Genomic DNA, 16,042 nt, shown 5'->3' on the forward strand with positions numbered 1-16,042 from the left:
AAAGTAAAGTATTCATAATGCAAAACACTGGCCTTCTCTAAAGCATCACTCTCCTAAAAATTACCAACTTTCTTACAAATAAATGGATTAAATGGTGGCATTAACATTTTTTAAAATAGGAATGTCTTAGTTATTCTGGGATGACTTTTTCCTCTACGATCAAAGAGCTGTACTACCAAGTCCTTGAGTACCGCTGTTGCTATGTGACATCTTGTTGGATCTAACTCATAGTGACCTTTTATAGGGCATCTGAGGCTGTCAATCTTCACAGGAACCTTGGTAGCATAGAAGGTTAGAAGTTGGGCTGCCAACTGCAAGGTCAGCAGTTTGAATCTACCAGCTGCTTCTTGGGAGAAAGAGGAGGCTTTTTGTTCTTGTAATGACAAGATGGCACACAACCAACACATGTTTACAGGGCACATCTTTTATGGGAACAGAAAGTTTCCTTTCTCTCCTTGTGGCCAACATATAACACTCTGCTCTACCAAGCCCTTGGGTACAAAATGAAAATACTCTGGTGGTACAATGTTTAAATGCTCAACTCTTAGCCAAAAGATCATTGATTAGAACACATTCAACGGCTCCTCTGGTGAAAAGACCTAGTGATCTCTTCCTGTAAGGATTGCAGCCTAGGAAACCTTGTGGGGCAGTTCCAATCAGTCCTATAGGCCTAGTTTGAGTTGAAATTGGCTTGATGGCACATAATAACAATGTTTTCTGCTTTGGAGTACAGACTATGGGCAATTTTTCAGAAAAGAAGGAGATGTAGAAATAAAATGCATATGTGTTTTACTCCTATAAGAATAAACAAACAAATCCAAACCTATTGTAGCTGAGTCAGTTCCAATTCATAGAGACCTTATAGCACAGGGTAGAACTACCTCATAGGGTTTTCAAGACTGTAATCTTTATGGAAGCAAACTGTCAAATCTTTCTCCTGAAAAGCTGCTGGTAGGTTCTAACCACTGACCTTCAGTTAAGCAGCTGAGCACTTAATCACTGCACCACCAGTGCGGCTTCATGAGAACACTGATACCTGTAGTGCAAAGTAACTAGCCACAGAGGACATAGGAGAGAAAGTAGGGTTGGTTAATCTCTCTTGATCATGTCAAGAAACTACGGTTGATTTCACAGATACTTTGGATCAGTTGTCAGTTGGAAAAATGCCGGGAGAAAAACAACTTGAATAAACTGAAAGGAAACATTAGTAAATACTAATATTATGCTGCTGGAAATAACCAGCAGGCAAAAAATGTCAAATTTTGAGGTCTAGACTCTGAATCTGCAAGGGAAGTCTGATCAAAGAGTTTTGTAGAGATAAAACAAATCCTGAGTTATGATTTGAACTGGTAAGGGAGAGATTAACCGAGCCAAATAACTGAAGAGCCAAATATAGTTAATGTTTTAGTGCAGTTGAACTGAGATGCCCAAAAGAAGAATTTTTTATAGTAAATCATTGAAATCACAAAATAGTCCTATTAGTTCGTTAATAAACTATTAAACAAGCAAAATCAAAATTTTCCCAGAAACGATCATCATTACGAATCCTGGTGTGGCGCTGTGGGTTAATGCGCTAGACTGCAAAGGTGGTTTGAACTGCGAGGTCAGTGATTCAAGCTCACCAGCCTCGGAAACCTTATCCAGGGTCGCTATGTATGGCACTTGATGGCACTTAATAACACCAGCAACATCATCATTACACGACCCAATGTATTAGAATCTGAATCTCTTTTAATAGTATCTCAAGCTAAGCCAATTTATACAATTACATGAAAAAGAAAAATTTACAGGCGCATCCATAGACACTTAAAGAAAGAAAAATGGGTCAGACAAGATTCTAAGTGACCATTCTCTTTCTCTTTCTCTCATACACGACTATATAGAGCCTATTGAATCACAGCTGCTAATTCTGCCATTATTAATAGTGGAATAAGTAGGTATGGGCTGGGTTACTCTCCCTTTCTCCTTTCCATCATCCAGCCACCAAATGCTACATAATCTTCCTCTATCAAGTTTTTCCCACCAGTTCTGCTGTTACCACCTTTGTCTAGGCAGTAGTGGACTGACTAATTGATTTCCCTCTATCACTCTTCCCTTCTCCCAATCCACCATTTTCTCTATACATAAACTGATTTATCTTTTCCACTGTAATCATCACCCTGTCTCCAAACTCCTTTAATGAATTCTAATTTTTGTAGAACAAACACCAAATTCTTTATCTTGGCTTTCCACATCTGTTTTCAACCTACCACTCCATTGTCATATGGAAAGTACTCTAAACCTTCTCTTTAAACAAACTTCTCTGCTCATTATTCTCCAGATACTCCACAGCCATTCTAGTCTTTGTGTTTCCATATATGTGATGCCACCAGTGATTAAAGCACTCCCCAGTCTTTTTCAAAACCCAAACCCTTTCATTTACAGTTCAATTCACATTCCATCTCTTTCCTACTACCTTCTTTAACTTTCCTGGTGTCAATAGACACTCCATCCTCTGAACCAGTTTAACAACCATAAACTGAATTCCTGGCTAATGCACAGGACCCCAAAGTCAATTTAAACCACAAGCTCACCAGCCGCTCCTTGGAAACAGGGTCATTATGAGTCAGAATCAACTCGATAGCACTTAACAACAACAATCAAGCCTAGAGATATTTTAAAATACTGAGAAATGGAAGGAAAGTCTTTTAAAAATTGCAAGTGGTTTTCTGTTTCCAAAGGTAGAGACTCCAATTCACCTTTGTGGAAGATAGCTGTTATGTGTGGTCATCACTGGTTTTAGTCATTAAATGCTTTTAGCTTTCTTGTTTCTGGGTATATAATGGAACAATCCTTCCTTCTCTTGAAGTGTGGTCATGTGACTAACTTGGACCAATGAATTATGAACATAAGAGATGCATGACATTTCTAGTTGTAACCTTTAATATGTGATTCTCCAAACATTTCTTACTACCGTAACAACTAGCAACCTAACAGATAGTAGCTTCAACCTCAGTCTAGTTCTGGGAAATAACATAAAACAGAGCTCCCCAAATCACCAAACCACTTCTCTTCAGTGAGGCAGAGCTCATAAGCTTATGATGGCTCTATGTAAAAGATTAGTCTTCTTTGTGAGACCAGGGTTTGATACTCAGCCAGTGTACGTCGAACACAGTGGAAGCGTACATGTTGCTGTGGTGCTAACCAGGCTTAGATAAAGATGAACTAGGAAGAAAGGCCTGGTGATCACTTCTGAAAATTACTCAATGAAAATCCCATGGATCCCAACAGTCTGATCCACAACACATCACAGGTATCACAGGATCACCAGGCAGTGCTCCCTTCCATTGTACATGGGGTCACCATAAATTGATGATCAATTAGATAGCAACTAACAGCAATAAAACAACAATGCAGTTAGGTCAATATAGAGGAAGCAGTCTGAAATGGGCTTTCTTATTTTTTTTACAGAGGGAGAAGCATTTATTTACTTTAAATGAGAGGAAGAGTCAGAAACAGCAGCCTTACTTGTCAAGCAAAAGACAGTTGTTGGGTGAGCTCAGGGAGGACTGTCCAGCTTCTGAGCCCAGTTCAGCTATGGGGGTCTGTTCTGTCGGCAGCAGTAGCATCCCCACATGCTGATGGCTGCCGCCTCTGACAAGCCCACTCTCACCTTATGGCAGCTCTCTGGGATGGCAGTCTGGAAACACCATATGGGTTATAGCCTTCCTCACATAATCCCATGAAAACTGTTTTACAGCAACACATTATGAATATTTCATTTTTCTTCTACAAATTCACTTCCAAGGTGTAGAACATTCCTTTTCTTTTTCTTCTTTCTATGTTTCCTTGGCCCTTTGGATTAAATGGTTTTTATTTAGTTCAACAAATGCTTACTTGTTAATTTTAGGATATTAATAGAGAGCTGAAAAGTATTTACTATCATGTTAACAATTAAGAATAGACTGACACTGGGTAGTATGCATACACAAAGTAAACAACAGCAAAGAGCTAAGCAGAAATTGATACAAAAACAATTGGTTTTGCATTTTTATTTTTACTTTTTGCTGAACTTGGGCAGATTTTTAAAAAACAAAGTTGGTTTGATTAATCTGGTGTTCTGGTTTCCTGTTGATGTGGCCTTTCTATGACCCTGCGGAAAGGCATAATCTTAAAAGCTCCTTTCCCATTCTATGATTTAATTTTTAAAATATTAACCGTCACTTAAGTTTGTTTGTATGCTGTTTTGAGAGCCAGCTTGGTAGCTGTTGTTTCATCTCTTGCTATTAGAAGAATCGCTCAGCCTCCCAGAGTGAGTGATAGCAGCTGGCTGACAGGCCAGGGCAGTGCCCCAGTGCCCAGTGCCCACAAGGAGGGGGAATACCATACCTAATTAAAGCAGCAGGGAACATTTTTAGCGAGGCAAATTGTAATCCTTTATCTGGAAACTGGCCAGGGCACTAAGGTTAACAACACTGTTTATGCAAAATAATAGTAAAAAATACATGCCCACCAAGGTTTTAAGGATCGTAAGTGTCTAGGATGTCCCATTTATGTCTAATTTAAAATTTTTTCTTATATTCAGGATTCCTTATTACCTGCTGAAGAGCATGGCAAAACTGAGCAATTATGGAAAGACATTGGTAGCTTCAAAAATACTCCAGTATTGTATTCATCCTGGTTTCTTAAAGAATTCTATTCATGAACTCAAGGGGGAAAAATTAAAGCAACATTGCATGAAACAGCAACAACAAAAATGGGTTATGGAAGTTTGTAAGTGGACCCTTTTTTGCTGTTGTTGTTTTAAATGCCGTTTCAATTTGGACCCATAGTGATTCTGTATTTTTTTCCAAAGAGCAGCTGGTGAGCTTGAACTGCCAGCCTTGCAGTTCAAATCGCTTTGTAGTCTGGAGCATTAACCCACAGCGCCACAGCAGAACCCTTTCTTAGTGGTTGAAAAATCCAGTTCCAACTTTACTACTTTCTGTCTGCGTGATGTTAGGAGAGTCACATGACCTTATCTCAGGTTCATTTTCTGTGTGTGTAAAATGAAGGTCATATTATCCATCCTCGTGTGATGCTATGGGATAAAACACTGGACCACAAGATCAGTTTGAACCACAAGATTGGTAGTTCAAACTTACCAATCACTCCTTGAAAACCCTATACAAGGTTGCTATGAGTTGGAACTGACTCAACAGCACTTAACAACAACACCATCTTGTCAGAATTATAGGGTTGATGCCATCAAACATGTAAAAGCACATGATAAAGTGGAATGTAAACTTGTAATGTTGTTACTAAGAGTTACTAGTTTATGTGAGCCACATGTCCACCACAACATTGGAAAGCATCCATTAGAATGGATTACCTATGAATGTGCAAACACATTACACAAGAGCAGTTTTGATCAATCAACCAAACCTTTTGATGGCATCCAATTCACCTAAAAGTACTCTGAACTGGTCCCCAGGTAATCTGTTAGTTATACATTGAATTGAAGCTGCTTCAAAGAGGGACTCTTTTAGGACAGTTGAGAACTCAACATGTTCAGGCAGCTGCTTATTCAACAGGCCATATAGAGTTGTGAAAATTTGGGGTAAAGAAATAAAATCTATGTATGTAGGAAATTGTTTCAAGTTGAATCTAAGGGTTGAGTAAGCAAGTGCAAGTTGTTGCCTCTAGAAACCATGTGAAATGACCATAACAAAATACAGGACAATGCAGCATCAATGGGCTCAAGTGTGGCAACAATTGTGAGGTTGGCCCAGGATCGGACAGTGTTTTGTTCTGTTGTGCACCGGGTTGCTATGAGTCGGTACCGACTCCATGGCACCTAACAACAACAGCAAGAACTTCAATGCCATTTCCAGTAGTGTCACACTTGACATAGGCTCCATCCAGCATCACTTCTAGTTTTTAGGGAGGTAAATTCCATCTAGAGGACACTTCCTGAAATGGGAAAGATTCTGAGGTGAATGAAAAAAAAGACTGGGAACTACAAGGTCTGCAGTTTGAGTCAACCAGATGCTCTGCAGGAGAAAGACGAGGCTTTCTGCTCTCACTTAAATTTAAGGCCTGGAAACCCTTTACAGAGTTGCTATGAGTTGGAACCAACTCTTAACAGCACTTAACAGCAACAACAACAACATCTATGTTTACATCTATACTTATACTTACATTTATATCTGTCTATATTAAAACATAAATAAAAATATCTACTAATGTCAAAAATACTTCTTTGCTGTTCCTACTCTTAACAGTTTAGAATTTTTCAGATAATGATTTTGAGTTTCAGATAGAATGTTTCTTTACTTTAATTCAAATTAAATTTATAACTGCAAATATTTTAATCCAAATGCCTATTTAATCTTTTTATAGAAAAGGGTCAAGCCAGGATAGAGTCCTGGTATGGTGCTGTAGGATAAGCACTGGACTGCTAACTACAAAGTTGGTGGTTCAAACCTGCCAATGGTCAGAACTGACTCTACAGCACTTAACAACAACAGCAATAGAATAAAAAAAAATGTTGGATCTGGTTTTGGTTTGTTTGTTCTGGTTTGGAAAAAAGAAAATATTGTATATGTATGAAAATAGACAGAAAAAAAACCCTCAAGGTAAGATGTTTGGGCAGTTTAATTTCCATGGTTTAGCAAATATGAGAGACTTTCTTTGGTGAATGTGGTGGTGGCCTGAGGGCCTATGAATCATTCAACAAAATTCACAGCCCAGAGGTCAGAGCAGTTGAAGGGTATGCCCTGGGGGTGTATGCCAAATTCAGTGTGAGTTTGTAAATGTGTCCCTCCACTCTCATTTCCCTGCTTTTCACCTGTTGCTGACTTGTCTCTGAATTGTCCCTCCCATACAATCTACCCCTGAGGAGTAAAGCGGAAACTACGTTTTGGTCTTCTTTAGGTCCCAGTGTCATTGTTTTACTGCCTCCAACAAACCCTGGGCCAGAAGGCTCATCTGGTATCAGCGTCATTCATGTGCAAAGTAGAAACTGAACTGAACACATTATCTATGAGCTGAAATTGGTCTCTCAGACAGTACCAGCCTCTTTAAGGGGTGGCATCCACTTGAAGGTTGGTTATTAGTTCCAAATGCTGCAGAAGCATCTGCTCTCGACTAGCTAGAAATCATGTTTAATAACAAGAAAATCTACTCTAGCCAAATCCCTGTTGGGAGGGCTCTCACATGAACAAAAGGCCCCCACTTCCCCTGATTTCCATAACAGATGTAGTATCTGATGCATGACAGCTCAGCGCAGCCCTGCACCATTATTCTCTTACATATCCATCTGCAAGTAACGGTGCTTTCATTTTATTAATTGCTTTGGTGGGCTACACGTTATGTTTTGTTGCCCAGAGTGTACTCTGTGTGTGCTTCATGCTACACTGGTCACAATAATAGTTATTTTTCTTAATGTTAAAGGTTATTAGCCTCCTTCCTTTACTTTGCTATGCATCATCCATACCCAATAAACTATTAATGCGTCCCTGGGGGGTTGACAGTTTCACTTATGTTGGTCTAGTCCCCCTAACCCTCTGCTGCTTCTTTGTCTTCTAACTGAGCATTCCTGGGACAAGCCAGTTGCAGGTGAAAGTCATTAGCAGGGTAGATAAAGAGTGGAGGCAGTGAGGAATGCTTTTCTTTCTTTCTTTCTTTCTTTCTTTTTTAAGGAAAGGAGTACGAATTTTGACAACAGCTGTTTTAAAACCACACACATACACCAAACACACACAACCAGAGTAAAAAATATTTGGACTTTGGAAAAACAAATACTATCAATTTGCAATTATTCCCAAGTCAATTTCTTCCCATTGATGGGGCTTTAGGTAAATAGTGAAGTTTGCTCCTAATGCATTAAAACCCACCCAAAGAGCAGTCACCTTTGAATTGACTCTGACTCACGGTGACCTCATGCATGTCAGGGAAGAATTGCTCCATAGGGCTTTCAGTGGTGGATCTTTAGGAAATAGACCATCAGACCTTTTTTCTGAGGCATGTTTGAGTGGACTTGAACCTTTCTATTAGCAGCCAAGCCTGTTCATTGTTTATGCCAGCCAGTGACTCTAGATGCACAATAGTATCTGCTGTACTTTACAGAGAGAATAGTGCATAAGGAGGACTTGAAGAGGGAAAGAATCATGAGAAAACAGAGTGTTGTAAGAAGGGGTTCATAAATATGGAATAAAATATAATATAGGATCTTTATATTTTCTTTTTTAGTATGTGTATGCAAATTTTCATCCTTAAAACACCATAACTTGAAAGAAAGTAATGGAATTTAGCACCAGGATGAGTTTAGCTGTTGTTCAGGTTGTTAAAAATAAATAAAATAAAAGACAGAGGTACAGTTTACAGCTGACACAGAGCAAAGGCACAACAATTATACAGGAAATTGCTAATGTTAGTTTAACTGTAATTTGCAAGTCTGTATTATCTGAGTCCTGGTATGGCACTGTGGATTAATACGCCAGACTGCAAAGCCGTTTGAACTGCAAGGTCGACAGTTCAAGATCACCAGCCACTCTTCGGAAACCCTATACAGGGTTGCTATGGGCCGGAATCAACTTGACGGCACTTTACAACAAACAATTATCTGCTTGTGTGGTATCTAGACATACAACAGTAGAATAAATGACCCATCTCTGTTTTCTACTACCAAGCTCTCCTGAATGGAGCACCCAAACACTAGAGCAAATTGAGATGTCCTAAATGATATTTTGGAGTCCTGGTATGACACTGTTGGATAAGCTCTCGGTGCAATGTCAGTTTGAATCACAAGGTTCACAGTTCAAACCCACCAGCCACTCCTCGAAACTCTAGATAGGGGATGCTATGACTCGGAGCCCACTCGATTACATTTAACAACAACAACAAATGATATCTTAAAGCAGAAGTGGATGATTATGAACAAGAATTTTTCTATTGTCTATATTATAGGCTGCTGCTTTTGTGTTGGACAATTTATTTATTTATTTTTTGCATATGGTTATGTTTTGGAAAGTCTGACATGAAACAAGTCTGTAGAACTAAATAAAATATTAAGTCATGTTATGACTAGATACTATTACTTAATTTCTTCTTGGTACCTTTTGGAAGATTGCCCCAAAAATACTAACACAAAGAAAGAACAAATTTATTATGTTTTGCCAAATATTATTTAATGGAAACAAATATAATAATTTCTTCAAAAGAAGTCTCTATTTGGTCATTACATTGTTGTTAAGTACTGTTGAGTTGTTTCAACTACATAACCAGCCTGTATAGGGCTTCCAAGGAGCAGTTGGTGGGTTTGAACTGCTGACCTTGTGGTTCACAGTCCAGTGCCACACCAGGGGTCCTGGTATTGCATTGGGCAACTTAACAACAACAACATCAGTGGAGACAAAGCTAGTCAGTGCTCTGTACTCTGTCCCTGACTTCACCACTGAACATTTTTAGACTCAGTTCGTAGTGGAGGGGGTAATTTATCCCTCAGCCCTGTTATTGAGGTTAGAGTTACCACAGCTTACAGTCCTGAGTTCTAATCAGAATAGGCCTTTGCAGAATTGTGCTTCTTGGTTTAGGTGGAGCTGTATGATTTTACTTCTGCTTCCCTACTGCTCTTTACCGGCCCACACAATAGCACTGATCCTGAGCATTCTGGACCAGAAAGAGCCAGTCCAAAGACTTATCATTCCCTATGTTTCGCAATGAGGAAAAGGAGTGTCAAAACATTCATTAAGGAAATTGCTTAAGATCAATATGGGTTTAGGATTCTGTTTGTGGATTAGGGAAAAAAGGCTTTACCTATTACCTAATTCTAAGGAGCTCTGGTAGCGTAGTGGTTACGAATCGGGCTGCGAACCTTAAGGTCAGCGGTTCGAAACTACCAGCTGCTCCGCGGGAGAAAGATGAGGCTTTCTACTCCCGTAAAGATTTACACCCTCGGAAACCCTGTACAGGGTCGCTATGGGTCGGACCCGACTCGACGGCACTTAACAACAACAACAACATTACCTAATTCTGTAAAATAATAAAAATGCTACTATGACAGACATGCACTAAAGAAAAGAAAATCCAAAGCACTCATATGCTGTCTGTTAATTTTCTTATCATCTTATAGCTGCAAATTTTCAAGGAGACTTGGTAGCTATCACTATATTAATGGGCCATGAGAAAGATAACAGAAATGTCAAGGGAATTAGCAGATAGATAGACAAAAAGGGTGAGAAAGAGATGGGGAGAAGTCTATCAAACACAGTCAGGAAGAACTTACTGACTCCCCATCATGCACCAGGCACAATGGCGCTAAAGAGGAAAGACACAGTTCCTGTTCTAACGGGGGAAGAAGATGGGTAGGCAACAGGTCATGGCATACTTGTACAGGATGCTTTGAGAGCAGATGAAGTGGAAACATTTACCTGCAATATCATGACAGATTTGACAGAGGAGTGTCATTGCTTTCTCACCCTGAAGGATGAGTTTGCATTTGAATCCATCAGTGAGATGGAGCTGGGCACATTCATCTTTACACAAATATAGGAAGGGTTGAAGGTGGTAATAGAGACCTGATGAGGAAGCTTCACAAGAGTATTTAAAACAATGTCTTTTGACTCCTTACTGCTCTTCTCTTCAGGATTACTCTCCATCATCAACAATGGATGGTGGTGTTATTGTTGTGTAGTGGTTATGTGCCATGGAGTTGGTTCCTGCTCATAGCAACCCTGCATAGGGCTTTCAGGGCCATAAATCTTTACAGGAGCAGAAAGTCTCATCTTTCTCCCATGGTACAACTGGTGGTTTCAAACTGCTGACCTTGAGGTTAGCAGTCTGACTCATAACTACTACACTGCCCAAGCCCAAACCTGCTGTCATTGATTCTGACTCAAAGCAACCCTGTATGGGATTTCAGAGACAGTAAATCTTCACAGGAGCAGACTGCCTCACCTATTTCTCTAAGAGCTGCTGGTCAGTTTGAACTGCTGGCCTGTGGTTAGCAGATCAATGCTTATCCTACAGCATCACCAGTCAGGGCGTCTAAGTTACCAAGGATGCATGTTGTTGTTAAGTGCTGCTGGTGAATTGATGCCAGCTTATGGTGACCCATGTATGATAGAACAAATCACCATGTTAATAAAAGGTTGCAGATTGGATGGCTGTGATAGATAGGGCTTTAATTGGTGGCTTTTCAGAAGTCATAAATAGCCAGGCCTTTCTTCCTAGTCTATTTTAGTCTGGGAATTCCGCTGAAACCTGTTCAGCATCATAGTGTCACTCAAGCCTCTTGGCAGAGGGGTGCTGGCTGTGTTCAAAGTACATTGGTCAGGACTCAAACCCACAGGGATGGCAAGAATTCTACCACTGAACCCACAGTGCCTCCAAGAAATGCTTGTTCTTGTTATGTGCCTTTGAGTTGACTCCAATTCATCGTGACCCTATGCACAACATAATGAAACATTGTCCAGCTACTATGCTTGCTAACATGCAATATAGAGGAAGAGTTGTGAGAACACAGCAATAAAAGAGATGAAATAAGTTAGGGAAAAGAAAATAACTGAAGCTGTATGATAACATAAGGAATGTGTTACTTTGTTAAAAGCTCTTTAAATATATATGTATACACATACATATATATGGAGCTTTGGTAGCATAGTGTCTAGCTGCTAATCTCAAGATCAGCAGTTCGAAACTATCAGCTGTTCCATATAAGAAAGATGAGGCTTTCTGCTCACATAAAGATTTATAGCCTCAGAAAACCTACACAAGGTCGCTATGAGTCAGAACTAACTATAACACATGACTACCACCATATATAAGGAGCTCTGGTAGCGTAGTGGTTACGAATCGGGCTGCGAACTTTAAGGTCAGCGGTTCGAAACTACCAGCCGCTCCGCGGGAAAAAGATGAGGCTTTCTACTCCCGTAAAGATTTACACCCTCGGAAACCCTGTACAGGGTCACTATGGGTTGGAACCGACTCGATGGCACTTAACAACAACAACAACCACCATATATATATCTATATAAAACAACAATAGAACAGCTATGCCCTAGGTGGAAAGTGATCCATAAAACCGCAAACATTTCATTAAGCTTGGCTTATTTTATGCCACCCTCACTAATTTATCTTTTTGTTGTTTTTTCCTTTAACACAAGCAGTGGCTAAAGTTGTAGCTAATGATGGCCTATGTCTTGTGCCAAAAAGACTTGAATAACTAATCACTAGCTTTTGGTCCAGTGACAATGCTTTGCTCTAGGAGGTAGAAGGGGGAATGAGGAAAGAACCAGTGGACTGCTGAAAGGGCTGAAGAAGGAGAATGCATTTGCAAAAGTCAGATACACGGAGAAAATTTCTCTTCCTATCTTTCCAAGGTAATATAAACCGCTGCTCACCCCAACACACCTTATTCTCACCATTGGGAAATACTGGTTTGGTAATTTTCTACCTTTCAATTGCATTAGTAGACTGATTTACCTCCTCTGTTGAGTTCCTTCAAACTCACAAAGATTTTTGGAATGAAAATGAGGACTGCATTTCATTAAGTGGGCAGAAGGCAATTCAAATCGAGTCAGAGGAAGGAAACTGGAGCAGGCACTACATAAATTAATCTTATGAAAGGAGGAAATTTCCCCATTGCACTGTTGAAGAGCATTCTGAATTTGTATAGAAAATCTAGCATTGATGCCTTTAAAGTTTTAGCCGCACTGTTTCCTCTCTGAGCCATTGTCTTCTTACTAGAATAGGAAGCAAGAAAAACCTGAGAAGACCATCTCGGGGGTGCCCAGAGGTGGGGTGGACTTGAAAAGGAAACGTTAAAGGGCTTAAGTCTATTCATTTCACCCTTTCTTTTTCCTCTAAATGGAAGCACAGCATTAATGCCAGTGCCCAGGCCCAGGCCGGGAGAGCTGGCAGATCTACCCGGTACTGCGAGGCAGCTGAAGCTTTTCAGGGTGACAGCTTTTCTCCCAATGTGTCCTGGTAGGAGTTTGAGTTGACAGACAACAAAGAATAGGGAGGGAAGGGATTCCGACAAACAGCCCAACAACCGCTATCCTTGTCTCCACAACTGTGCCTTGGCTAAAGGACAAAGAGAATAAATCTATTATGGGAAAGCGTCCCACGCCCTGCCTGCCTCTAGTTATCTTTAACAAATTGAGGAATAGAGAGCTTGAGGGTGAGCAAGCCGAACTCAGCTCAGCCTGTCCCCCTTAGGGTCAACCCTTCCCAGGACTTGAAAAAGGAAAACTGTCTGTCAGCTGGTGTAGATAGTCTGGGTGGGAACTTGTTAAAACAGATAATGAAAACATATTTCTCAAAACCACGAGGAGAGGCTATAAAAGGTATCTTTCCCTAATGCCTATACTGTGCCTGGCACCCAGTGGGTACTCAATGGAGCCACATTTAAATCAAATGGGAAAAAAAAACACAACAACAATGGATGCTACTATTGGGGATATTGCAAAATGTTAAGACGATAAACAATCTCACTTATTTACGATTCTTTCTCTTTTTGAAGAACAAAAACAACAAAAATCAACTGAGTGGTGTGTTGGTGATTTGACAGTAAAGTGAATGAAAACTCACTTCCACATGCCTGTAGATATGCAGTGAGAGCTTGACCCTCATATACATAGTTGGTGTTGTTGCTAAGTGCCTTCTTAGTAACAACCCATGGTGAGCCTATCATTGCTGGAGCAAAAAGCCTCATCATTCTCCTGGAGAGCACCTGGTGGGCCACACGTTTAGTGCTACAAGCTGTGAAACCTCACAAAAGATATTAAAATTATTTTTGATAAATCCCTCCTTGATGTACATTCAATATTTAGACAGAGGCATTAAGCAGAGTCTACCAACATGGTCAGGAAGCCGCTCTGACAAAACCAACAATTGCTTCATGTCAACATGTGTTTGTTTGTATGTTATGGCAGCGAAAGGACCAAAACAATTCTCCACTGAATGCTAACCTAGCAACATTACCAAATAAAACCATGATTCTGGGTATGGCTACCAAGTAGGTCTCCAGAGAAATGTAAAGGCTCATTTTATAGACCAATTAACAAGCACGATTGTTTTTCCTAAAAGGAAAAGACTGTGTGAAATCCCAGAGTCTGAGATCCAGTCCCCCAAGTGGAGGGTCCACACGTGCTGGTGTCACATGTGGCTCAGTTAGGATTCCAGATCATTCCTTTGTGAAATCCTTCCATGGGAGGAATAAATGATGTATGAAATGAAGACATCCAGACTCCACAGGGAGCAGAGAGAGGACACTTCTAGCTTTAATGTGTGGTTTCCGATGGGTTTTGGCTGTGACCCCTGGGCACAATTTCTATCCAGCTGTGTGGAGCCAAGCAGCCTCCCACAACCCTTAACACCAGAACTCACCCACCCACTTCTTCTCCTGCCAGAAAAATACTCTGTCACCCAAGTTTGCTTGTAAATTTCTTTCATCACAGACCCTTCCCACCTCGGCACCCTGACAGCCAGCTATAGTGGTGACACCTCATAATTACAGTTATCGGGCAAGATTTATTGTAAAATCTGGTGATAAATCATTGGAATTCTGTGAAATTACTGTTACCAGTATATCCAAAGCTCCAGTGAGGGCAATTGTGGCAGGTGTGCAGGCCCTGAAGGGCAGTCAAACACTGCTTCTTAACATGATTCTAATTTCAGTAATCCAGGTGGGATTGTAATTGTATGCCAGGAAATGCATGTCTACTCTAGCAGTGCTAAAAGCAGGATAGGAAAAATAAAACTCTAATCAGTTACATGTGGATGAGCTCAATGGAGTATTATTGAGAGAAATTATTATTTTTAGGATGCTCCACCCATTCATTAAAGGAGCTCTGGTAGCGTAGTGGTTGTGAATTGGGCTGCTATCCTCAAGGTCAGCAGTTCGAAACTACCAGCTGTTCTGCAGGAGAAAGATGAGGTTTTCTGCTCCTGTAAAGATTTACAGCCTTGGAAACCCTGTACAGGGTCGCTAGGAGTCGGAACTGACTCCACGGTACACAACAATAAAAACAACAACAACTTTCCTTAAAGGCACTTAGTATATGTTAAGACAATTAAACAAATTTAGAAAGATATTGGCTTAAAGAAATAACAAGTTCAAGTTAACACCAAAACAAACAAGTGAAAATATGTGGACCACAGATTTCTAGTTACACTTGAAATGTGTTTACTTTGGGATTGAAAAAAATATATATGTGTCTTTGCTGTTCCTATTGATCAGTAAATCTAATTAAATGATTAATGCTATGGTTCTGCTAAGGTATCTAAGCATGGATATCTTTTGTCTGCATATACTATGAAGCTTTTAAAAGTTCATAGAAAAATGGAATTAAGTGATAATGCAATTTTCCTATGAATTTTTTGAAGTCCCCTCATATTTTTTCCATATCATTTTTCCTTCTCTCTTTGGGAACTACCCCCATATAACATGACTGAGTGTAGACGTCTGGCTTAGAAGTGGACATTTAACTGAAATTGTGCCACTTAACCCTGCTTTTCTGACCACACTGTCCCTGAATTCTTGTTGTTGTTGATTTGACGCTGACTCATAGCAACCTTGTATAGGATTTCCAAGGATCAGCTGGTGGACTTCAACAGCCAACTTTGCAGTTCAAACTGACCCTGAAGCCCAGTGCTTATCTTACAGCACTACATGGCTCAATTATATGAGATGCTTACATTTTGAAGCAGAGAACATATAAACTAGACTTTTTTCCTATAGCAAAATTTGTGGTTTTAGGCTCTGAAGCTGTGAGATTTTCTGTCATATGGAGGAAGACAAACTTCTGGGAAAGAAAATAATAGCTAATGCAGAGTCAGAGATGCAAGGCAAAGACTATTCTACCCTTGTAACTATATTCCAGAATTGTTGTTGTTGTCAGGTGCCATCAAGTTGGAACCGACTCATAGTGAGCCCATGCACAGCAGAACGAAACAATGTCTCACTACCGCCTCCACACATGACGCCATCAATGATGTCACCTGGCTGATCCATCTCGTTGGGGGTCTTCCTCTCTTTCTCCGACCCTCCACCTTACCCAGCATGACATCCTTCTTC

This window comes from Chrysochloris asiatica, unplaced genomic scaffold, assembly GCF_000296735.1.
Source record: "Chrysochloris asiatica unplaced genomic scaffold, ChrAsi1.0 scaffold00012, whole genome shotgun sequence".
NCBI classification, from domain to species: Eukaryota; Metazoa; Chordata; class Mammalia; order Afrosoricida; family Chrysochloridae; genus Chrysochloris; species Chrysochloris asiatica.